Genomic DNA, 25,927 nt, shown 5'->3' with positions numbered 1-25,927 from the left:
GCTACACTATTGACAACAGGCAAAGAGCCTTTTAAGTTTAGCTGAAAATGAACTTTTGTGACCATATGTTTTGGGTGAGAAACATTCTCGTTCTATCTTCAGAACATTGTATTATATGCAAAAACTTGGATAAACGTTTGAGTGCAAGATATGTCATCAATATCAACTTTCTGAAGTACACTGATAACCCCAAAGCTCACTGACATGGATTAACAGCCACATTTCTGAGGGGACTGAGAACTTTGGACATAGAGTGCACAGATTTATAATGAAATGAAAGCTGTCCTTCCTGATCCAAGCACAGCAGAAACATCTGTGTAAAAAAAGAGTCTGAAGTGATTTCTAAGTCTAACAGTTACGTGGCCAAAAAATGAGTTGATTCTTTGTGACATGGTCCAGAAAAATCCAAAGCCACAAAATCTGTGTTTACTTGTTTCTCTAGCACTGTGCTGAAGTTACTACTGCTCATGGAAAACGCAAACACAAATTCCATGACGACAAAACCATTCAAGAGCCCAGGAAAACTCAAGGGCCCAACAATGGAATGTTTTGAAGGCAAGATTGAGATGTCAATCACAATACACACCCCCTTCCCAAGAACAAGGTCATTATGATCTCACTTCCTCTTCTCTGGAGTGTCCCTGGACAGGGTTGTGCAATAACGCCCAGGAGGCCAATTTGGCCACACCCAAAACAAAACATCGAGGGAACCAGCAGATTCTTAGAACACAAACTGTTTATAACCTAATGCCTAATGCAGAAAGTGTGATCTATAGATACATACAATAGAAATCTTATCAAAAATATTTTATGCATTGAAAATTTTTGCAATTTAAATGCAGAAGTCATGATTATAGGTGTGCCATGACCAATCACAAAATCATTTTGTTTCATAAAGCTTATTAATGTAGTTAAAAGCAGTATTTCAAACCTTGCATAAAACTTTCGCAGCTAAATTAAAATTACAGAGATGTGTAAAAAACAATATTGTTTCACATTTCACTTTTAAATATTTTGTTCATTCTAAAATATCTGTGACCCAAAATCTAACATTTGAGTGCCCAGGAGTCTATTATAATGGAAGCGTTAGGAAGAACAGTACCATAGTTGAAGCACACTAATGTGCGTGTGTGTATGAGATAGGATTTTTTCTGGATCATCCAGGTTGTACGGGTGAGCTAAGTCTGTCACGCAGTTTACTGGAGATCCATTCCAAATGTTCCGTAAAAAATTCACCTCACAACCACAGCTAAAATTTATTTTGTGTATGTTGGAAAACCAAAATATTTCTTCTGTTCATTTTGCTGGCATGTCTGAGAGGAAGAATCATGTGCTTCCCACACTCACACATACACACACTTCAGGCTCTGAATATTGAAGAATCCTTCACATTTAGGAGCAGATGTGAATGCACCTGAGAGAAAAGGAAAAATAAAAAGAGAAACCAACAGAAAGAAAGAGAGAAACGATCATTATCCAGGTGCTTTCTGTGAAGGAACTTATTCCACAGAAGGCATTTGGACATCCTCGTTATTAATTTCCAAATTTTTGTTTTCCGATATCGCATTAGCGGTAAGAGATTTCCATGTTTAGTATGCAGGTGTTTAGTCTATCTATTAGTCTATCTATCTATTAGTAAATCTATTTTGTGGATAGATTTGGCGAATTAGCATGGTGCTTATTTCTTTTCAATATCAGATATTTAAATCTGCACTTTATGTATTTTTCCTCATTAAAAACGTTATTTACATGGAGTGGGTCGCCTCATGGTGGCCCCCATGTTGATGACCTGGGGCCCGTTCTTCGTACGTCGCTAACTCAGTTAGCTGGATTTGAATGTTGACGATTTGGCATGATCTTGGATCATTTGGTTCTTCGAAACTCATCCCAGAGCTTCTGTCATAGCAACAAGTCCGTTAGCTTAAACCTGCTCGGGAGCAGGCTTATTTCATGTAAACAGGATTAGATCTCTTCTTTTCAACCAGAAATGATAGTCAAAATATGCCTGCTACCACTGCTACTTTATTACAAGAGTATCCTATAGATCCAGGGACAATAATTTAAAATAATAATCATTAAAAAAATTATTTAAAAATAATATAAAAATGTTCTGTAGTCCATAACAGCCTACTATAGACACAGCCAGTTTTACTCACTGAAATATTTATTTGTCATAAAATTATTACTTCATAATTGTATTAGAGTCTTACACACATGCTATTCAGATACTGGAGTCGTGCATTATTTTGAGTAATGACTGCTATTATAAGAGTGGCTTGATGGAGTGCAGGAGATGCAGATATCATGATATTGACCATTTAGAAACTTTCATTAATGCTGTCACGTAACAAATCTGTCCAAATATAAAATGAAATGAATAGATAATTTCTACATTGAAATTAAAATGTAAGACTGCACAACTATTATAAATTGGGAATCTAAATAATTGGGAATAATGAAAAAAATTCTAATAAAATAAAAACATGTATCTATTATCTGTCTCATGTATCTATTATCACATTTATGTAGTTTTGTTTGCTTGGCTGTTTCCTTATAAAAGTCCAGAAATTTGTCAAGTTTTTCGTCAGGTGTCGTTTTAAATTATATGACGTCATTACATTGCCGTCTTGTCACCAGCCAATCGCTGCACTGCTGATCATGGTTTCGAGTATCGATACATATCCCCTTTTAAGACAACACATGAACGCGCAATTATCTCTCATAACTCAATCCAGCGATACTAATCATACACAACAGGTGTGTTCGAAGAACCCAATTAGCCGGATCAGGATTAGCACGATGATATCATCTTGGATGTGTAATTTGATCTCGGATGTAATAAGCGACGTACGAAGAACAGGCCCCTGTTGAATACTACTCACATTATATAAGTAAACATAATATCAATAAATTAACAATGATTGACTACAAATCAGGGTTGTGACGATAGATGATAGAGATATCGCCTGTGGCTAATTATTATAAACAGACTAGTAATGTCATGTAATTAATATTAGGGCTTACTTGTTCCATAATATTTTAAGAGTTTGGTTCCAAAACACTATAAATCAGTTTAGATTAATTTGGGTAAAAATTAGTTTTCTTTACCAAGAAAGTGGCGAGATGAAAACCACTATTTTCGGATTCAAACTTTCACATAGCATCTTTAGGTTATAATAACCTAAAGATTCAAATCCAGATTTAGATTTTCCAAGATTTCCCCAAAGTGCAATTAATCCATTGGATCAATATTAAAGTTATTTTTCAAATTGAAACTGTTAAAATACACAACATAGTAAGTTGATCCACATGACAGCCTCTGAACTTGGTCAATGCTAATCTTATTAATAGCTTATGTTTCTTCCCCACCACAGGTTCATCAATGCCATCAAAATGATACATTTTTTTTAGGGCTGCATGATAAATCACATGCAAATTTCATGCGCATCTCGTCAGTAAAGCCAGTTCTGTGATTAGTAGTAAATCTCCATCATATGCTTTCAGATGGAGCCACATTTAATTCACAGAGCTGTAGATCACTGACAAGCTACACAATATCACGTTCTTAATCGAAGGTGATTAATCTGCGATTATGAACATGATGTTGCGTAGCTTGTCAGTTACTGTCTACAATGCGTGGAATGGTGCGCTGCGATTGGTTAAGTGGATGTATCGTATTCTGCAGAGAAGGGAGACTGGTGTTTGTCGCAGTTTGGAAAGATAGGGTGAAAACATGACAAAGTAACATGGCAGATATTGCATTTTGTGTACAATTTAAAAATTTACTTTTCAATACCTGCCAGAAACATTACTGATTTTGGCTCAAACTTTTTTTAAATGGTATTTATCGCATTTTGGAAACAAACTCTTAATTTTCTTTTTTACAGCAGTTAGAAAAAGCAGAATGCCTCTGTTCAAGAAAAACCATGTATTTACACACACATCTGCTCTCAAAAATGGCAAGACATATGTGTCTAGAGGTCATGAAAGCTGCAACTAGCTACAAATTTAGCCTCTCAGTCTCAACCCATAGTAACTTACAATGTGTACAGAGAGAGAAAAGAAATGAAGGAAAGCATGCCAAATAAATGACAAGACTCTCACTGCTTTTTTCACTACATGCAATTGACTAGCCCATGTCAACTTTGTGGTTCCTAAGGACAAACGTCAAAAGACATAACCGAAATAGAAAAAACCCTGGTTGATGTTATGTAACTGAAAAGCTATGTCAGGTGTACTTCTGCTATGGGAGAGGGCAAAGTTGGAAACTGCAAAATAACTATTTGAGGAAGCTCTCCACTACCACTTTCAATGTGGCATTTAGAGCTTTTCAGAAGCAGCCAAAAGGCAAGTTTCCTTGAAATCAACCCGAGTGAAAAAGAATCCCGTAAGCTTTCGGTTTTATGCTCAACGACTGATAAACAGCCAGGCCATCACACTTGCTAGCCCCAGTGGAACAATTCACTGACTCACCTTTTCTCTGCCTTTCTAATGACCATGACAGATTTCACAGACAAAACATTCAAATGGCTCCTGTTACAGAACAGACATCCATAAACCATTACATATATGCCTGAGACAAGTGAGGGATGAGGGAAAGACTATGAACTATAAACAAACTAGCTTAAGAGAACCATTTATTTTTATCTGACTTCTTACTGATGCTTTTTCTTTTTGTAAACACAAGTTATTGCCATCTGGATGCCCTTCGGCTTGAATGCACAAGTGCTTCATTTCTTAAGGAGATGTAGAATGAGGGCGGGTGAGTCCATTTCATTGTTTACAACAGAAGGAGTGTCATTGATTCTCTCTATGTTTATACTCCAGCAGCCTAAGCCTATGAAACTCACATTCTCTCAGTCTGATGTTAAGAAAGATTTTTACTGAAATTACATTAAGGTTCAAGCACTTCAAGGTTGCAAGTTTAGTCAGTAATAATACAGTACACTTTAAAATGCACAAGGCAAAATTTGCCATTGCTCATGAAAAATATTTTGGGCCACGTGTCTGTTTTCTGAGGGCACACAATAAAAGCATTGGATTAACAATAATTTGAAGATGCTGGAGAGATCTTTTTCTGAATGTTTTTTGCAAGGCCACATGTAACCTTCTACTATGTTTAAAAAGGGAGAAGGCTGTGACCGTGAGCCACTCCTATATAAATACAATTGTCTGAATGGGTCTTGACAAATTACATTTTACTTTCAAGGTTACTTTGCAGTCTAAATACCAATTTGTAATTTATTCAGATATATTCCTTTTTTTAATCTAAAGCACGTAAGTGTTTTTGTTCCACCCTGAGTCAGAGTCATAGCTTTGTGGGAAGTACTCTTATATTTTGCAGTGCTTTGGGGTAACCCAAGTTTAAGTCTCCAACTAAAGGGTTTTCCCAAACTCTGTTCCTCTTTTACATCTCCTAATGCTTTCTTACACTTGCACTGTCCCAATAAAGCCAAAAGGCCAAATATATATCTTTACATTTTGAAACAAGTGGAAAGTTCCGTCTAAATATTATGCATATGCTATCAGAAAAAAATATGCAAAATGTATGATAGTATAACAAGTGTATAACAGCTTGTCACTTTGTCACTCAAAGGGACAGCTTTACCCCTGAAGGGTGCATATTAGTACATTAGAGCATGACTATGACAAACTGAAAAATAGCTGGATAAACCAAAATATTCTGCTCATTTCAGTTTATCATCACATAGAGAATTGGAATCGAAATGTTTAGCTTTAAGAAAAAAACATAATGGCATAAAATAATTTAATGCATGTAAAAAATGTGACACCGACCATGTAAACTTATTTGAAGATAAATCAAATACTAATTCATGTTAATTTAGCAAAATTATTGTAATACAAGTTTGAAATTATATATATATTTTTAAAACTATAAAAGCGAAAGAAAAATATAATTAATTAATAATCTAAATTATACAGCCGTCTTAGATTTTGTATCCCACTGGTGTATAGAAAAATGAAGCTTGGACATTCTGCTAAGCAACAATTTTATGTCATAGTAAGTAGAACAGCAACAGTATTTTCATTTTTAGTGGCATGTCACTTAGTCAATTGTCTGGATACACAGAACAAACTGTGCTGTACAGACAGTGTACCAAACACCAGAGTGAGAGCTGATGAGACTGCTAAATCCGCCACTAGTCGTTTGTTTACCTGTAGTCTTTTATTGCGCAAGCCTTCACTTTTACTCTCTCAGCAGTTCCAACTTCATCTAGTTTCTAGTTTAATTATAGCCTAATGTTATGCTAGTTAAATATGTAGGCTACACATACAACGCTCTCTATAACCGCTGAAAACCTATATAGCTAGTCTTGCACTGGTGTTGTTTGGGTGCAATAATCCCTGTTCAATTGACAAGTGACAACGTCGTCTTCCTCAGATTTCCCGCAGTTCCTTGAATCTGATAAAAAAAACGCCGACTGTGCGCTCGTCATAAAGTAGGCGGTGCTCTGATTGGAGAGTGACAATGTAGTCGTCTCTGATTGGCTGTATTCACAGAAGTAAACTAGTGTTGACTGAGCCGTACCATTTTTCTTTAAAGGGGTGGACGTTGAACGTTGTTATTTGATTATAGGCGAATATAGATGGTGTTTGCTTAAATGTCGCGCTTTACAACAAAAACGATTGGATTTTATTTTGAAATGTATGATTTCGGATTCTCTATATTGCGCATAAGATAAATACCCCTTACTTCCACTTTGTAAGAGCCACCGTTTGGGACTTGAGGTCTCGCCCAAAAATGGCTGTGGAGAAACAGTTATGAAGATGTGTCGATCTACTCACCTAATTAATGTGGCGCGTGCTTCAAATTAACCAAGAGTCCTCTGATCGAGCTGGAGGACATTTCTGGAAGGTGAGGCACAAGATGTTCCGTTATTCCGTGCAGAAAAGAGGAACGCAATGGGTTCTCCATGCAGTCGTTACGACTTTATTTTCAGCCAATAGGAATACCAGAAGGATTACAGGCCAGGGCCTTCAAGGATGTGTTTATGCAGAATAAAACAACAGTGAGCAACACAATTCATAAAAACAGAGCTGTAGCACCTAAAGTACAACGACACGTTCTTAAAAACCATTGCCGTTCATATTCGCAATGTGAGGATTCTTATCTCGGTGCATAGTTAACAGTTCTCGTGCAATAACGGTTTAAAAGTGACATTGTTTTAACAGAATAGTAATAACACCGATACATTTATTAATATTTTTGTGATGATGATGATGCAACTCAGTGCATGGTGTTGTGATTGTTTGTGTATGTTATACCCACCTTTTGCGTAGATTTGAAGCTAGGTCATAATGTTTGCTTTGGGTATTTATGTTACTTACCTAATGCATTATTAGACTTTGGTAAACTGTTTTTATCATAATGTAATATTGTGTATAATAGTCTGATCTTAGCTGTCAGTTTGTAAATCTCATAAGCCAGCCTTTTAAATGAGGAGCTATAAGTCATATTTACTCTTTTAATAGTGATTTACATTGCTTGTACTGAAATGAATGTGAAAGTCAGGCCTTTTTAACAGAGTTTCACATTGTTTCAACCGTAAGTGCTAAAGCTTTCACACCAGCACTATATTTGCAAGAAAGTGTTGTTTGTGTCTGGCACTGTATGTAACTTGCATTGACCCAGACAGATGCTTTTTTTAAACAATATGTGAGCAGTTTGCAGTGCATTATGTTGCTATATGCAAATTTGTAATCTGGAAGCATTTTCCACCAAGATTTAAATGGTTCACATTTTAAAAATTGGTTCAGAGCTGAAACACAACTCGTGCCTACATTTCTGATATGCAGTACCATTGCTTGGGGATATTGTAACCTATTTATATTGTTGCTGAAATATGTTATGCTTTCTCATACAGTGTGAAATAGACCTAGCTCATCTAACAACAAATCAAAGTTGGACTATAAATTTACCAATCTGTGGTTGTTTGTTTGCATATACATGCTTGACCAGTGACATTTCAAACTAGTAAATCAACCACGTTGGATTCCAAATGTTAGAGTAATATTTTCTCAGTTAAGCTACAAATCATCATGGACGTTAGATTGGAAATTTGCCCCAGGAATTCCAGTGGAACATCCTTGTGTTTATAATGGCAAGGTTTGCTGAATGAGTAGCAGTGTCAGGAAAATTGTCTCACACAATTTGTTAAATTCATAAACGCACGCACATACCCTTTTGCCACTTTTTGGTGATGAGAATTGGCTCTCATGAACTGAACTGGCAAAAGCTGTACAATATGGTTCTGTCAGACAGGAGACGTTTTGAAAAACACAGCGGAAGCCAGGTTTATAACGTACAGGATTGTAAGCAAGCTTTTTTAAATTGATGATTATGTTGAGTGTATACATGAGTGTAAAACATTTGACATGACAAGAATAGTAAAATGTAATGTACAAAGGATGAATTTGTTACTACAGTAATGGAAAGACCTGTTTTTGAAAGACAGATAAAGCATTTCACGGCAGGTAGATTTCAGTCTGTTCATCACAAAAAGTTACTGTTTGGCATTAGAAGATTTGCAATATAGTGTTTTAGCTGTATGCACTACTTATGGTGTTTTGCATCCTTTTTAAAACTTGAAAGCCCTAGTCCTTATCTTTTTCGTTATATTGAAAAGTCTGGCCAGTAGGGCTGCACGATGTGTCGTTTAAGCATCGATATCGTGATGTACGAATCCAGGATAGTCACATCGCAGGATGTGCGATGCAGGCTGTCGTAGTTGATCCGTTATTCATTAACTGTACGGGCCAGCTGCTCCCCGGCCCTTGACGAATGTGATTTTTGTTTGTAAAAAAATTTGATTAGATTTCATATCGCAATATATATATCGCAGTAAAATAAAATATTGCAATGTCATTTTTCCCAATATCGTGCAGCCCTACTGGCCAGGATAATCTTGAAACATTTTTGTTTTCCAGAACATCACAAAGATTTGGACATTTTTCTATGAACTGTTCCCTTTAGAGCTTTCGAGTCATACTTTAATAGCCGCAGAGTTAAAGATATGACGAGAAATGCTTAATAACAGTGTAACACGACACAGTATGCTCCTGGAAAATATTGGCATAGTGCTTTCAAACGTTTAGAAAGGGTTAACCTTAATATAGGAGTTGAGAAAAGCCTTTTCTACTCAAGTAACGTTTTTTTCCTCATCAAAATATTTGACTTTAAACTTAAAACTGCTTGAGAGAAATTTAGGGGATCGTTGAGAATCTTCTGCTGGTTATGGTGTAGCTGTTGGCAGTTGAAATTCATTTCTGCGGTGTCACTGAACACATTCTTTCAGGGATTTTGCAAAAGGTTATTAAATACACTGCTGCACGGACGTATTGCACGGCAGGGAAGCGCACACACACACTCTCCTCTTGGAGGATGCTGAGGTTTATTTTGGCAGTTGTCATGACGTTGTGTGGTTTCACATGTGGTGAGAGAGAGAGGGGGACGGAGACCCTTTTCATAGCAGAGATGCTTATTTAACATTTCCGGTCAATCAGAACCATGTCAACATCACTGCATGCGCGCGCACACACATACAACATTTATCCCGTACACACAAACCTAGCCAGAAAAAGATAGCTATCTTAAACTCTCCTTCAACTTCTTGGTCAGTGACTTTGTAGTGATTACTCGCAGGAGAGAGTTCACCTATCTGTGAGGTTCTCATGTGTGGTCAGAAATAAGGCTTTCCACAATTAGAGATCAAAACTGCGGAGGAAACTGCACTGTAATTACTGGGATTGTTCTGAGCAGATGCAGAACAAATGTCTTTGTTGTAACAGCGCAGAGCTTCACGGCAAGGTGCGATGTGTAGCCAAAGTAAACATATGAACATGGAGCCGTGCATATTTTATGAGTAATTCATTTCTTTGTTCAAGGGGACCAGGTTTGCTGCGATCACAAGATTCAGAATTTCCACCGTTATCTGACATGCAGAATTCAAAGAGGTCATACAGCAATGTGTGGCAAACCCTCATGCTTTCCTGTTTATTTTACACGCTGTGGAGTGCATTTCTAATATTCTCTCACAATACACTTTTTTTGTTGTAGTTTTAGACACAAACCAACACATGAACAAGCTTAAACACTCAGCTTACTGCTTTTATAGATACCTAAAGGAACATTTTAAAATGCAGGTCGTTCAAAAGATTGGGGTCAGAAAGATTTGAATACTTTTTAATAATTTATTACAGTAAGAAATTAATACTTTTAGTCAGCAAGGATGCTTGATTGATTAGAAGTGGCAAATACTTGTACATTATTTCAAAAGATTTCAAGTAAATGTTGTTTTTGAACTTTTCTATTAATCAAATCTTTTAAAAAATGTAAAACATACTAAGAATCCGAACTGCTTTTTCACATTGAAAGGAAGAAATGTTTCTTAAACACCAAATCAGCGTGTTAGACTGATTTATGAAGGATCATGTGACATTAAAACAGCACAATTATTTAAAATTGTAATAATAATTCACAAATCAACTGTTTTACTATATAATTTTTTATGAACTTAATGCACTTTTGGTGAGCATAAGAAATTTATTTAAAAACCCGACCCCAAACTTTTGAACTGTAGTCTTAAGAGTTTTTGACGCAAACTACTGAACAAATTTGAAAACTTCTGTCATAATTTCCACGTAACAGATAACACAAACATACAGGTTTGGGATAACATGAGGATGAGTAAAATAATGTCAGAAATGTAATTTATAATCAGGTAAAGACAATTTATGCTGTTTGGAATTTAGAGTCAGTGCTGTGCTATGGTCCAAGGGAGTCATGTGACATTTGCATCTTCATGACATCACATCATTATAGTTACTTATAGTTTTTCTGCTGCAGAAAGTCATTTATCCGTAAGAGAGGATTTAAGATATTTAAAACCAAATCCTTCTGAATCAGTAGTGGCTCATTTACATTGAATAGTTTTCTCTCTCATCATCTTCATTCTTATTAAGAGAAGCACCTCACTAATCATGGCCAGTAGTTGAGATAGTTAAGAGTACACGGATTAAACTGAAGTGACAAGAATGCTGCTTATGCTAGAATGTCTGTGCAACAGAAACTCACCTTAGTATTAAAAAAAAAAGCCAACACCTTGTACAAGAAAAGTGCATAAAAGTGTGAATTATGAATGTGGTGGCATCGGACTGAGGGCAGAGTGGCTGTGGTAATGGACTAGTGAATGTTTCATTTGCTGCTGTATTGCATCTCACCACGGCATGTAGGAAACTTTAAGAAATTCTTTGGTTGTCAGGGTGCTAATGAAGTCATCAATTTCAAGGAGGTTTGGAGGCAGATCTCAGTCCGTTTTTGATGACTGAATTGAGTTTGTCTGGTTGCATAGAGATTATGAGTGGACAGGCTTTTTCAAGCACGCTCATAAATTCTCAGTTGGCTTGAGATCTGGACTGTGGATTTGGCCAATCCAGGATATTAATATTGTTGTTTATAAGCTATCCCTGTGTAGCACTGGCTTTATGCTTTGGTTCATTGTCTTGCTGGATAACAAATCTTCTTCCAAGTCGCAGGTGTTTTGCAGACTCTGTCAGGTTTTTTTCTCCAGGATTTCCCTGTGTTTTTCTACATTTATTTCACCCATCCACCTCACGAGCCTTCCGGGAGCCTGATGTAGAGAGACATCCCCACAGCATGATGCTACCATCACCATGCTTCACAGTGGGGATGGCGTCTTTCCAAATCACTTTCATTTGCATACTCCTGGTCAGAAATATATATAGTAGTTTATTGCATTTTCATACTTCGGGGGTGGGTGAGGGAAGCATGAATCTGTATTTAGAAAGGCATGGAAAAAATATAACGATTGCTAATGGTTGCCTGTTACATTATAGTACAGTATTTATTCCCTTTAAGGGTCCCGTAGTACACATAATTTTCTTTCCGTACAAAGTGGGGGTGGGGGTGGGGGGGGGGGTCACGATGCCGGCTCAACATCATGACGTCTACCAGCCATCGGGAAAGGACGATGGCATTATCTATCGGCCCGACCCTAATGCCTATATTACAGTTAAATTTGTGTCTTCTCATTCTAATTACGTACTGCTGCTGTAGTAAACATCTGGTGCTATTACTTATGGTGGTGCTAAAAATGTAATTTACTGTGGTTCGGACCCACAGGGGAAGGAAGTAGAGTCAAACTCAGATTTGGACCAGTGAGACGAAACAAATTAGGAAGTGTCATTTTGATTTTAGGGCTAAACAATAAATGTTGGTACCATGTGTATTGTTATTTTTATGTTTTTAGATGTACAAGATAAAAATATATATATATTAGTACTGTTAAAATGTTTGTGGTCAGTATGAATTAATTTTTTTAGATTTTATTTTTATTTTTTAGAAAACCGTTTCTTCTCTCTCACCAAGGATATTTAATCAAAAATGCAGTAAAAAGGTAATATTTTAAATATTGTATAAAATAACTGTTTCTTGCTTTATACAATTTTAATATGTAATTTATTCCTGTGATGGCAAAGCTGAATTCTCCAGTTTTCAGTAACAGTTTTCTAATCCTTGTAATATTGTTATTATTGAGAGATTCTTGATATTTAATGGAATTAATTCTTTGATTAATAGAAAAATTCAAAAGTAAAAAGTGGAAAAAGTGAAAGTGACATGACATACAGCCAGGTATGGTGACCCATACTCAGAATTCATGCTCGGCTTTTAACCCATCCAAAGTGCACACACACACCATGAACACACACACACACACACACACCATGAACACACACCCGGAGCAGTGAGCAGCCATTTATGCTGCGGCGCCCCGGGAGCAGTTGGGGGTTCAGTACCTTGCTCAAGGGCACCTAAGTCATGGTATTGCTGTCCCAAGACTCGAACCCACAACCTTAGGGTTAGGAGTCAACTCTCTAACTATTAGGCCACGATTTCCCCCCAAACACCATTTATTTGAAATAAGAAAAATGTGTAAAAAAATGTTTTGCATTTTGCAGTAATTTCTTGTAGTTGTACAGATCAGTTGTAATGTACATAAATTCGTTAACAAATGAACACTGACATTTGGGTATTAATGTAAAAAAAAAAAGCAGTCAGTCAGTCACAAGCCATATGTCTGTCTCTATCCTTCGCTCTCTCTCTTTCAAAAGTGAATGATTAGTTGCATATGGAACTTGATCAGATAAATCAATCCCTTTTGTTGATTACACACATCTGGGCCCACCTTCCCAGCTAGTGTGTAAGTATCTTGCACAATAATGATGTTTGCCAGAGATGATTGAACTTCAACATGCAGGTTAACAGCCAGAACTGTGATGGGGGAAAAGTCAGAATGTCTTTATACGGCTCATTTGAGAATCCTTGTTGCTCAACTCTTATAGGAAATTGGCTGCGTTGCTCCAATACTAAATAAAAGACACAACTATTTGTTTTGTATAACAATATTGTTCCGACATTATGACCTCCTTCCAAAGAAAATCAGTCTTACCCATTTGGGATGACAATCGGATGCCAGAAAGGAAGTGCTGTTTAGTTTACAGGTGCTTTCAGTGTTACTCGAGTGAATGAAAGGAAACGGGGAAACACCATAATGACGGTTCCCACTGGTGCTTTTGTCCGTGTCAGGATCTGTTCTATATGATTCAAGTCTCTAATTAATTTGATGTGACATGCCCTTGTTTTACAAACACAACACAATTGCTTGGACACAAACAACTCTGTTTGTCCCATTTCTCATGTTTGTGCCATTCAACATAATGTTTTTTTTTTAGTCATCATCCGTCCCCGTCTCTCCATCTCACTCATTCCTTCCCCTGGTCCACCTGAGGAGGTGACTGTAGTGTGACTCACTTTTTCCTAGTGTGGTTTTGTGGTGGAGCGAGTACCGTCTCAAGACTTGAGCCCAAACCACACGTAAATCGTTACTGCCGCAAACCTACGCATACTCATGCACACGTGACATGGGGTTATGTAACCTGTCTCTGCAAGGATGGAAGAAGCTGAAGAGATCTAAAAGAGAGGAAATAGTTTGATCATAGTTAGAACCTACTTCTGTTCCCTCAGCCACCTATCAGTGCCCTGTAACCAAGAGCTGTTTCTGTGGTCAGTCAAAGATATGTAATGTCATTTAATGGTTGTGCAATGCTGTCCTTCTCCCCAATGATGGATCTGTTTAACTCGTGGTCCAATCCTTCCACATTAAATTGATTGAAAGTTACCGTTGTGAGGGAGATTTTTGTGATGACCTATAGGCCACAGATGTGGCTTGAAGAGATGGTGTATGATGCAACAAGATGCTTTTTCAAAGTGATGCTTATCATTACATAAATGCATGTTAAAGAACCCAGTAGGTTTATGTGTGTGCATGTACAACAGAGAGAAAGACAATGTGAGCTTTAGAGTTTCACTGTGAATGAAGAGCATGTGATGATGTGCATCTGAATCCATTATATAGAGGCCCATACTGTGTGTATATATATATATATATATATATATATATATATATATATATATATATATATATATATATATACACAAAACTTTCTGTAGACCACTGTGTGCGACGCGTGTGTGTATATATATATATATATATATATATATATATATATATATATATTAGGGGTGTAACGGTTCACAAAATTCACGGTTTGGTTCGATACGATACACTGATGTCACGGTTCGGTTCGGTACGTTTTAGATACAGCAAAATGTAAAAACATCTAAACTTTTCAGAATGCCGCAAGCGCACCGCGGCCCATGTGACAAGAACTAACCAATCAGCTTCATCCTTTCCCGTAACAATGTTGAAAGCTCAGTCAAGATGAAGGAACAGCTGATCATAGTTGTATATGGATTGCAATTTTGAAATAAATTTAGTAGCAGAGTTAGCCTACTGCAAGCGATTTTAAGAGCTGCAAATCCATTTATCCTTTGCTGAAATTTCCGCGTCTTCGTGGAGAGAGCACGTCATGGTTGCTTAGCAAAGGCAGACGCCTCAGGGGCGCTTCTGCTCAAGCGCTTTGGAAAGGAGAAGAAAGACGGGCCTAGCTTTTTCCACGCGTTTTTAGGTGCGATATGTGAACGGCCCCTAAGGCGCTCGCTCACTCAGCACGCGCTGAAGGCTCGTTGCAAAATGTCTAATGCATTTAACAGACCAGAAATAGAAGATCCTCCAATAACCAACAGGTCTGGTGTTTGGGTGCACTTTGGATTGTAAGCTATAATGGTGATGATAGAATGAATAGTAAATAGTAAAAGGTCTCATATTCGCGGCTATAATGTAAATGTAACGTAAATGTAGCCTACCAATCGCTGCGGTGATGTCTTTTGCCCTGTTTGAGTCAGTTGGAAATGTCTTTCTAAATGCTGCAGGGATAGTTTGTTGCGTGTATATTTCTCCTTTTTTTCGTCTTTTCCCAGATACTGACACAATATGGTGATGTCGGCGTAAATGAGTTGACATGTTTCAAGTATTCCCGCTGGTGTTTTTTTTTTTTTTTTTTTTTTTGTATTCCCGCTGGTGTACCCTATTGTCATGTAGCAGATGCGACATACAGTTGTTTTTTTATCCACCACTCTCTTGCCATCACCATTATAGCTTACAAGGAATCCAAAGTGCACCCAAACACCAGACCTGTTGGTTATTGGAGGATCTTCTATTTCTGGTCTGTTAAACACATTGGCCATCACGTACCGTGCATGAACTGTGAGCGCATGACTGAGTAGCCTAACATAAACATATAAGTTGGTGTTTTTTTCTTCTTCGGGAGTGTCAGGGGCGTTGCCTGTTACGTCGTTTGGGTTATTGGGCTACCTTGTTGAACGCATATCATTATATTTCACCGTTCGGTACATTAATGCGTACCAAGTACCGAACCGAAAGCCTCATACCGAACGGTTCAATACGAATACGCGTATCATTACACCCCTAATATATATATATATATATATATATATATATATATATATATATATATACGCGTCGCACACAGTGGTCTACAGAAAGTTTTGTTTATTCCACAACCCTAATGTATTTGTTTAGTAAATATTAGGGCTGGTAAGCGATTAATTTTTTTTAATCTAATTAAATACATGATGTGGCGATTATTTAATCGAATTAATCGCACATCAAATTTGGATAAATGACTCCCAAAAGATAATTTAAAGTCACTGTTGTGTAAAACATCAAACAGGCATTACAAAAAGTATGTTCAGCAAGAAATATTTTGTTTGATAAAATGTATAACATATAGCCTACTCTTTTGGACCATGTGAGTAAATGATGACAGAATTGTCGTTTTTGGTTGGGTGAACTATAACTTTAATAATTTATTTTCTTAATTTTATTATTATTACTATGAAAATATGAAATTATTTAGTTAATGGTTCTAAATAATATACTAAAACTGCCAGTAGGTGGTGGAAAATGTCTTCATTGAGTCATTTATTCATTCATTTGATTCGTTCAAATGGTTGATTCATTCAGGAATGAGGAGGAGAGGAACATACAAAACCAACGCAAACGCCAATGGTTCAGCGAGCCAATTGGTTGACCAAATTCATTCAAAACGTGGATTAAGAAATGAAATGCCACTGTGGGTTGCTCAGAAATTAACAGTTCTGCTCTGTCTTTAACTTCTGGTTCGCAAAATTGAGCAAAACAGACAACAATGTGTCTAAAATAACACAATATTAACTTCTTAATGAACTGTTGTATAAGATGAGTATCACATTTGCACTCATGTGATATTTCACTTAGCCTAATTGTGATAATCTATAACTATATGATGTAAATATGAGACACAATCTCAAGCGGGCGTTTTGCCCCATATCTTGAATTTTAGGGACATTTTCTAGGCTCCATCACCCAGTAAGTTGTTGCCCTGCCTCATATTGGTCATCAATCGACTGTATAGAATGACAGATGATCCACATGGGTCTGGGGCGGGGCAAGTGCATTAAATGCATCAATCATTTTAACGCATTATTTTTCTCTATGATTAATTTATCTAATTAACGCGGTAAATTACCAGCCCCTAGTAGATATAACATGTTTTATAAGGATTTTTGCTACCTGTTAAAGTGTTGTAATTGAGCTTAGTTTGACACATTATTATGTAGAATTCTGCAGATTTCTTGCCCTAAGATAAAAACTGAAAATGTATTTATGTATTTAAAAAAATATATATTATATACCTTTTATAAGCTTATATATTTAGTTGTTTTTATTTAAATGTGATTACATTTTATTTAATACATTTTATGTGATTGTTATTTTATTTAGAAATTTTTATTTATTTATTTATTTGCTAATTTGGTTGTTTGTTTTAAAATCAATTCGTCTTCAGCAATATCCAACAATGCTAAGGAAATAATCTATTCCTTAGGCTGGGAATTATTTGTCTTGATAGTTTATAGACACTTTCCTTTACTCAACAAATGCAACTACACACACTCAAAAATTGGTGAAGTAGCAAACTGTCCCATTGGTCCAGAAATATTTCAAATGATCTACTTTCATGCCAAAGACAATTTAGGTGTAACGTTATGTTGTGACCGTTCCTGGAGAATAAATGCAAGCATTTACAGCTCTAATAAGACCGTTGTACTGTGCTAGATGGCCTAATTGTCCCAGAAGATGAGGTTTCTGAGCCTGAGGGAGTAGTCTGTTACAGACCAAACAATATGGGAGCTGATTTTGTTTATTTTTGTTCTTTACGGATAGACCCGTCTCTTGCTCTCCAGTGAAATAGGGTTTACAGTGCTGAATTCAGCATGTCTGAGGAATTGTTGCAGTATGCGGTACCTGAAGTGCTGACAAGAACTACTTTGTAATCGGAGTGATTTGCCAAGCTGGTGGTTTAGCACATTAGCCCATTCAGTAATGATTAAGAGCACTTATTTAATTGCATTTCGTTTGTACGTTGGCCTTTTTCTTATATTTTAAATATTTTACTGTTAAAGTTATACTAAGAGCATTTAAATGAAGCTAGACAAAGCACTTCTCTATATAGATGTAATGATGACGGTGAACCAATTTTTGATCCTGTCCATTTCTAATTGTGTGTAATGTAAAGCAAAGTAATGCAGTTAAAACCAGAGTTGAATACAACTAGATCTTGTTTATAAGGGTTTAGGCAGCATGTGAACGGATCTAAAATTGATCATCCTTGAGACCTAAAGCCATTCTGTGCAAAACTCGGATGAATGAATGTACAATTCCTCTAGCAGCAAACACATATTTACCTATTTCTTATAAAGTTCAGTCTGCACAGGCTGTTTAGAGGCAACATGGCTGTTGTAATGAGGACATTTATGTCGCTCTGCATCAGGCGCATGCATGAATAAGCGACAGGCTGCCTTTCTGTCTGAATGCTCTCTGCCAGCTACATTATTAAAATGCATTTGCGTGGGTCCTGTTTAACTTTTTGTTATGGCCTGTTCTCTTTTTCGATGTTCACCTGAAAGTGACAATCTCAGAGTGATTGTTCATCATGTCATTGCACTATTGGAAACGCAGTATGGTTGTAAGCTGTTAAGCTGTTTTCAGTAAAGCTCAGCTCGCTTGCCAGTTGTGTGTAAAATCATTCATTCCAGACCTGGCACTGTCAACTGGGGACTTGGACATAGTCACCATCTCTCAAAAACACAGAACAACGAACTTTCAGCTAGTGCTGTGAATCTCAAACTGTGGAACGCAATGAATCTCCAGCTGGTAGAAATTAAAGGGATAGTTCCTGCAAAATGAAAATTCTTTCTTTTATTACTCCCTTTCATGTCGTTCCAAACCTGTAAGACATTCGTTCATCTTCGGAACCCAAATTAAGATATTTTTGATGAAATCCGAGAGCTTTCTTCTGACCCTGCATAGACAGCAATGCAACTGACACATTCAAGGCCCAGAAAGGTAGTTAGGAAATTCTTAAAATAGTTCATGTGACACCTTAACGTTAGAAAGCTAATGGAATAGTTTTTATGCGCAAAGAAAACCAAAAAAATTATTACTTCATTCAACAATTTCTTCTCTTCCGTGTCAGTCGTCGATGCATGTTCATGAATAAAACACATGCATACCACAAGGGTAATTAATGACAGAATTATAATTTTTGGGTGAACTATCCCTTAAATACTATTATTTAGCAGGGATGCATTAAAATGACCATGTAACAGTAAATTCTATTTCAAGTGAATTTCTATTTCAACTAAAAGCTATTCTTTATAGCTTTCTGTATTAGCGTATTAAGGTTTCCACAAAACTATTATATCAGTACAGGATCAATACCATAATAATAAGAACTGCGCAACAATTTAACATGATTTCTGAAGGGTCATGTGACACTAGACTGGAGAAATAGCTGGAAATACACAGGAATAAATTACACTTTAAATTATTAAAATAGAAAAGTTATTTTAAATTGCAGTAATATTGCACACTTTATTTTGATCTAATAAATGCAGCCTTGAGTATAAGAGACTCATTTCAAAGCCATAAAAAAATCTTACTGACATCAAACTATTGAACAGAATTGTATATTTTTTAGATAATAAAATGGTGTTAAGACCAAAATGCGGTTCTAAGGGTCTATAGTGTATTGTAAACCCGTAGGTGGTAAAATCTTCACAATTAATTGTTTAATAACAGACAGCCAATTAGAAACAGAATAGTGCTTGCTTACATTATTCATAGAAACTTTCAGACGTTATTTATTTTCAGGATCCGATAGAAATGTGATACTGTTTTAAATTGACACCAAATGTATTAAGTACATGTTTATTATGTTTTTCTTACCACGTGGTGACATTTTCAAAGATGGACAAGCAGTTCTTAGAAGAGGTCATGTCCGACACAAGCTGTGTTTGTCCAATCAATGTTATTGACCTCATAAATATGCAGTAATACGTTTAGCCTAGGGTTTATAGATGTACAATGTGACATCCCAAAACCTGACTACACAGGTTTGCACTATGGTTTAGGAAGACCCCAGGTTAACATTTTTGGCCCAAAAGTGCAAACAATGTTGTGATTGGATGATACTTAGTACTTGTTCTGATCTGACTCAAGATTCTACTTGGGTTTAAAAGTTTGAGACCCACTGAGCTTGTGCATTTTCAACAAGTTCTCTCCAGTCTTTCTCTGTTAAACACGAGAAATAAACACGCGTATCTGACTCAGGCAGACGCTGACGTGTGGTGGACTGTAGGTGTAATGCTGGCCGGCTGTGGTGCAGTATTCTCAGGGTTTTAGGGGAGAGGTGCCGTGGTTTGGCGTGTACCTGTCACTACTAAATGATTGCTCATTTCCTGCCACGGGAGGAGGGGTGGGAGAGCGGTAATAGCACACAGCTGCCTGAGCTGGATGCTACCTTTCCTCTCCTCCGCTGTCTTGTTCTTTTGCTGTTTATCTTTGTATGTTCCTCTCCTCCTCTTTCCCAGTCTGTTTGTATTGTTTATAATGTAAGACTCTGGAATGGCAGAGGTGGACACACACCCATGGTGTCTCAGCGTGTATGTTCTCCACCTAGCTCGATTTGCGTGTCTGTGTGAGTTTGTGTTTGTGCGTACACACATGTGCGTGTCAAAGTGTGTATGTTAGGGGGAGGATTGGTTTAAGGAGGGGTCAGTAACAAATTCCATCCTGGTTCCAAACTAGGTCACATGACCCAGAATGGAAGTTTAGCAATGACCAGCTGTAGTCCACATTACACAGCAGGAGAAACTAAAGCACAATCGGTTTAACCGGAGACAGGACAAGATACGATGATCATTTATTCCATCAGTTTGGTCTAGAGATGTTGATAGCTGTCATTGTTTTCATGTTGTGTTTTTAGGACCAATATCATACAGATTTTTGATGACCAATATGGAGAACAGTTTTTACTTTTTTACTTTTGACATTATGATCATTTTAAAAAAGCATTATACTGTAACAATAATACAAATGATCCATGATTAATTTTATTTAATTTAACATTCAAACACAACAACTGTGAATTTCCTGCAGTTTATTATTCTTGTATAAATACATGAATAACAGTAATTTTTACAGTAATAAAAAGTAATTGTACTTCTGTGGCAAGCCATTTTGACTTCTATTACTTCACAGAATATGAATTATTGATATCAACAATTCAGTTTTTTATTAGTTAAAATTCTAATAATGGATATCAGGAATTGGATTTCTACCACTAACAATGGCTATTTTTGATATCTGGAATTACATTTCCAATAGTAACAATGTTTGTTCTTGATATCAACCATTACATTTTTACTAGTTAAAATTCTCATTCTTAATATCAGGAATTTAATTTCAACTGGTAAAAAAAATACAATTCTTGATATCTGTAATTGTATTTTCACTAGTTAAATGTCACCATTTGGCTGCTTTTCAAATTCAGTTGTTGATATCAAGAATTGATTTCTTACTGGTTAATTCCAATTGCACATATCAGAAATACAGTTCTTACTAATAAAGGCAGGTTTTTGTCTCAATAATAACATTGTTACTAGTAAAAAATGTATTATTGATATCATGTTAATTTTGACTATCTGTAAATGTATTTCAACATGTTGCATTTGTCACTTCTGATATCTACATTTTTTTTTCTGATATCAGTAATTAGTAGAGTAATTTCTGATGTGTAAAATGACTTTTGTTACTAGTAACAATCACATTCATGATATCAGAAATTAACATTGTCACTAGTGACGTTGAATCATTGATATCAAAAATGAAAAATTTTACTAGTGGTTGTTGATATCAAGAATAGATTGCACTAGTGATTACTGATGTCAAAAGCAAAGGTCTTTACTAGTAAGAATATTTCTGATATGTGCAATTGGAATTTTAACTAGTAAGAAATAAATTCTTGATAATCAACATTTGATTTTTTGAATGGCAGTCTATGGTAACATTTAACTAGTGAAAATACAATTACACACATCAAGAAATAAATATATATTTTTTTGTAGTTAAAATTTAATTACTGATAACAATCACTAGTGAAAATGTCATTGTTGATATCAAGAACTAACATTCTTACTAGTGGAAATGTAATTCCTGATATCAAAAATAGCCATCGTTACTAGACATCCAATTCCTGATATAAAAATTTAGCATTTTAACTTGTGAAAATTTAATTGTTGACATCAAGAATTCATAACCTCGAAGCAACAAGTAAATGGCTTGCCATAGTGCCTCAACAGTTTAATTATGTATTGATTGTAAAAAGTTTTTAGTTCCTTATTTTTTTATTATTCCTGCTGTTCTTCAGAAAACTCCCTCTGTTCCTGAACATTCTTTGTTTTTTCCAGCATCTTCTGCATATTTGAACCCTCTCCAAAAGTGACTGTATGATTTTGAGATCCATATTTTCACAGTAAGGAGAACTAAGGGACTTAGTTTCAAATGCTCACTGATGCTTCAGAAGGAAAAAACATACATTAAGAGCCGGGGGGTTAAAACATTTTGAATTTAAAGATCAGGGTAAATTTTACTTTTGTCTTCTGGGAAACATGTAACTATCTTAGGGCCCTATGATTTCTGCGATGCATAAAACACGGACCGAATCACAGAATCCAGTCCATAAAAATTGAATTTACAGTTAAAAGCGGAATGTCACAGAATTTTTCAAATTTTGAATGAATTCATCAAAAGTAGGTCATTGCACGTACATCAAATCGCGATATGGACTAGTATCTGTAAATATTAAGTTGGAAAAGTCCATTTAAATATGAATCCTGCATGTTATGCATGTCTGTGTTAATGAAGGGCACAGAAGCGCAACTCGGTTTATTACACACATGGAAGCGGATGAGGACGTAAACACATGAACAACATCGACAGAACTGCACTGACACTGTCACTTCATGAGCATTTGACCATTTGATTTGAGTAAAACTAGCGTCACATCACACACAGAACTGTAAAGGGATTCACGATAACCTGTCAAAATAAAAGTCCAGTTTAGTTTAAAGACAAGTATTTGCCAGAAATGTAATACTCTCGTTCAGCAGAATGTATAGCCTACCACTACTACTACTACTACTACTAAAATGAAACAAACATAATATTTTTAAGGAATAATCAAACAACATTTCTTCCATGTTTTATTTTTAATAATAAATCCCCATTGTAAAAAATAAAGTTAGCTTAATTTTCAGTAATTAAAATAAAAATTAAATGAATGTTTTGTGCCTTCATTTGATAACCTGAAAAATGTAAATAAACAAAATAATTTCTTTTCAAAAAATTTCCAAAGTATTAAGATTCAAGTGCATGTAAAATTTTGAATGGGGTCATTTTTATAAAATCTTTTTTTTTTTTTTTTTTTTTTTTTTGTGGAGTGTATATATAAACATCTGTTAAGTGAAACCGCTTATTCAGGTCAGTACTAAATAAAGAGTAACATGCAAGTTTCATGAATCCTCTTATTTTGTTAAAATTATTAACATTGGTATTTGCATATATTCTTCAAGGTGTATGTACACTTATAAGCACAGCTGTGTGTGTATATATATATATATATATATATATATATATATATATATATATATATATTTGATGTTTTGAGTTTATGCCATTTGTTTATGAATTATGCCTGTTTGATAGTTGCATTATACGGTCCCTCCAGGATTTTGCAATTCTGTGTTAAATCAAGTAAACTTTGCAATTTTTACAAGAGTGCACACATTTTTGTAATTGCTTCAGGTTTTGTGCTTAAACGTATCCCGTGACCTCATCGCAACACCCATTTAGTCAAAGAAATGCTGTGTTTACACCGAAATTACCCAGAACATTTGTACCAGGAACATTTTTCACCAGGAACTATTTTCCCTCCAGACCTGTTGCTTGCTGCGTTTCCAACGTGGTGTAAAGTACCGGGAAGATTAGGCAAATAGACTGGTGACGTAGGTCTGCACGCGTTTCTCAATACAAAGTGCGCTGATTTTGGATGTGCATCCTCGGTAGTTCAGACTTTGTGCATTCGACTCGGGCATGTGATGTCCGCGACGACGCAAATCCGGTAAATCTGCAAACAGCAGCGTACTTGATAACTTCAGTCATCTGACCATGGCTACTGCAATTTTCCTCACTGTATATTTACAATAAAACGAAATAGGATATCAAACACCTCTGCCTCCTTTCGTTTTCATTTAAACATAATAACAGCTGCAGAAATTTACTTAATTCAGGGATATGCGTGTATGTATGTATATATATATATATATATATATATATATATATATATATATATATATATATATATATACATCCATTACAATGAAACGAAATATTATATAAATACATTTTTATTTTCATTTTAAACATGTAGATAAATTGAATACAGACCAAAGATAACCTGTTAGATTTACCCAAAACGAAGCGGCACATATCAGAAGGTCTAGCTGAGGTGAGGCTGCTCTCGGCGGATACATGAGGATTGAGTTCTCGCTGATTGCGTGGAGCTCACGGTCTCCGAGAAAACATTTTTAAATAGGCGCTGTCTTTATAAATAAACCACAGATTTGAGTTTTAAACAACTACATTCTCGCCTGAAATACTTATAAAATAACATTTCATGACACAATAACCGTAATATTTTTAAAATTATCTGAATAAATGGTTGTTGAACTCAACCAATGCTGCGTGAACTCAACCAATCAGGATGTTTAGTGTCCAAGTCCCGCCACCAAAAGTTCCAGAACTTTTGAAAAAGTACCACCTCGCCAGCAGGGACTTTCTGAGGGGCATTTTTTACCCGGAACTTTATTTAGTTCCTGGTTCCTGCGCTGGAAACACACCAAGTACCAGGCCAAAGTCCCTAGTTCCTGGGGAAAGTTCTTGCGGTGGAAATGCGTCAATAGGTTCCAAAAATGGATTGAACCGCCTTTGCATTCTCATCATGACCGATTTACAAGAGCCACATTGGAACGAATCTGCGCTACTCATTTGGGCTATGCAGTGTAGACTATTTGTTTGCTCAGCCCAGAGTCACGGGCTGATCACGCTCACGTAACATCATTAAACACAGCTCTGGGAGATGCAGTGAAGAAAGCAGTCGAATTCATCGCAGAATCAATAAGATCTCTGAAATCTTGTGAGAAGCATTCAGATTGGGCGCAGAATTCTGCTAAAGCTACAGATATCAGAACAAAGGCCAGTGATCTGGAAACCAGGAAAAACATTGTTCAGTAAAAACAAATCACCACCATTCATCATGGAATTAACATTGTAAAACTACAGGTACAGAAGATGGGTACACTGTTTTCATAAAGGGACATGGTCAGCAACAATACTCAGGTAGGCTGTGGCGTTTAGACCATGCTCAATTGGTACTAAGGGGCCCAAAGTGTGCCAAGAAAATATCCACCAAACCATTACACCACCACCAGCAGGCTGAACCATTGAGACAAGTCAGGATGGATCCATTGTTTCATGTTCTTTACTCCAAATGTTCGAGAAATCGAGACTCATCAGACAAGGCCATGTTTTTCCAATCTTCTCCGTTTCCTGTTCTTAGCAGACAGTAGCAGCACCCGATGTGTGGTTTTCTGCTGCTGTAGCCCATCTGCTTCAGGGTTGTTGTGCGTTCAGAGCATACCTTGGTTGTAACGAGTGGTCATTTGAGTTACTGTTGCCTTTCTATCATCTCTATCCAGTCTGCCCATTCTCCTCTGACCTCTGACATCAACAAGGCATTTTTGTCCACACAACTGCTGCACATTGGATATTTTCTCTTTTTCTGATCATTCTCTGTAAAACCTAGAGATAGTTGTGCATGAAAATCCCTGTAGATCAGCAGTTTTTGAAATACTTGGCATCAACAAACATTCCACAGTCACTTAAATCCCATTTCTTCCCCATTCTGATGCTCGGTTTGAACTTCAAGTCATCTTCACCACATCTAGATGCCTAAATGCATTGAG

The 25,927-nt window shown here is 36.3% G+C and overlaps 1 protein-coding gene across 8 annotated transcripts in view; it reads left to right on the top strand.

Moving 5' to 3' along the window:
- The first annotated feature begins 6,599 nt into the window (after positions 1-6,599).
- LOC127969099 (zinc finger protein 438) overlaps positions 6,600-25,927 on the top strand; it is a 61,433-nt gene continuing 42,105 nt past the window's right edge. For 3 of the 8 annotated variants that reach the window (XM_052570786.1, XM_052570784.1, XM_052570782.1), the window contains exon 1: positions 6,602-6,877. The gene's annotated coding sequence lies outside the window, so the exon portion shown is untranslated. Of the gene's footprint in view, positions 6,878-25,927 lie in introns of all 8 variants that reach the window. The other 5 variants (XM_052570785.1, XM_052570781.1, XM_052570783.1 and 2 more) reach the window with 3 other exon arrangements.

The sequence above is a fragment of the Carassius gibelio genome, chromosome B12, assembly GCF_023724105.1.
Source record: "Carassius gibelio isolate Cgi1373 ecotype wild population from Czech Republic chromosome B12, carGib1.2-hapl.c, whole genome shotgun sequence".
NCBI lineage: Eukaryota > Metazoa > Chordata > Actinopteri > Cypriniformes > Cyprinidae > Carassius > Carassius gibelio.
The sequence above is the reverse complement of the archived record's forward strand: the minus strand, read 5'-3'. Positions and strand labels throughout refer to the sequence as shown.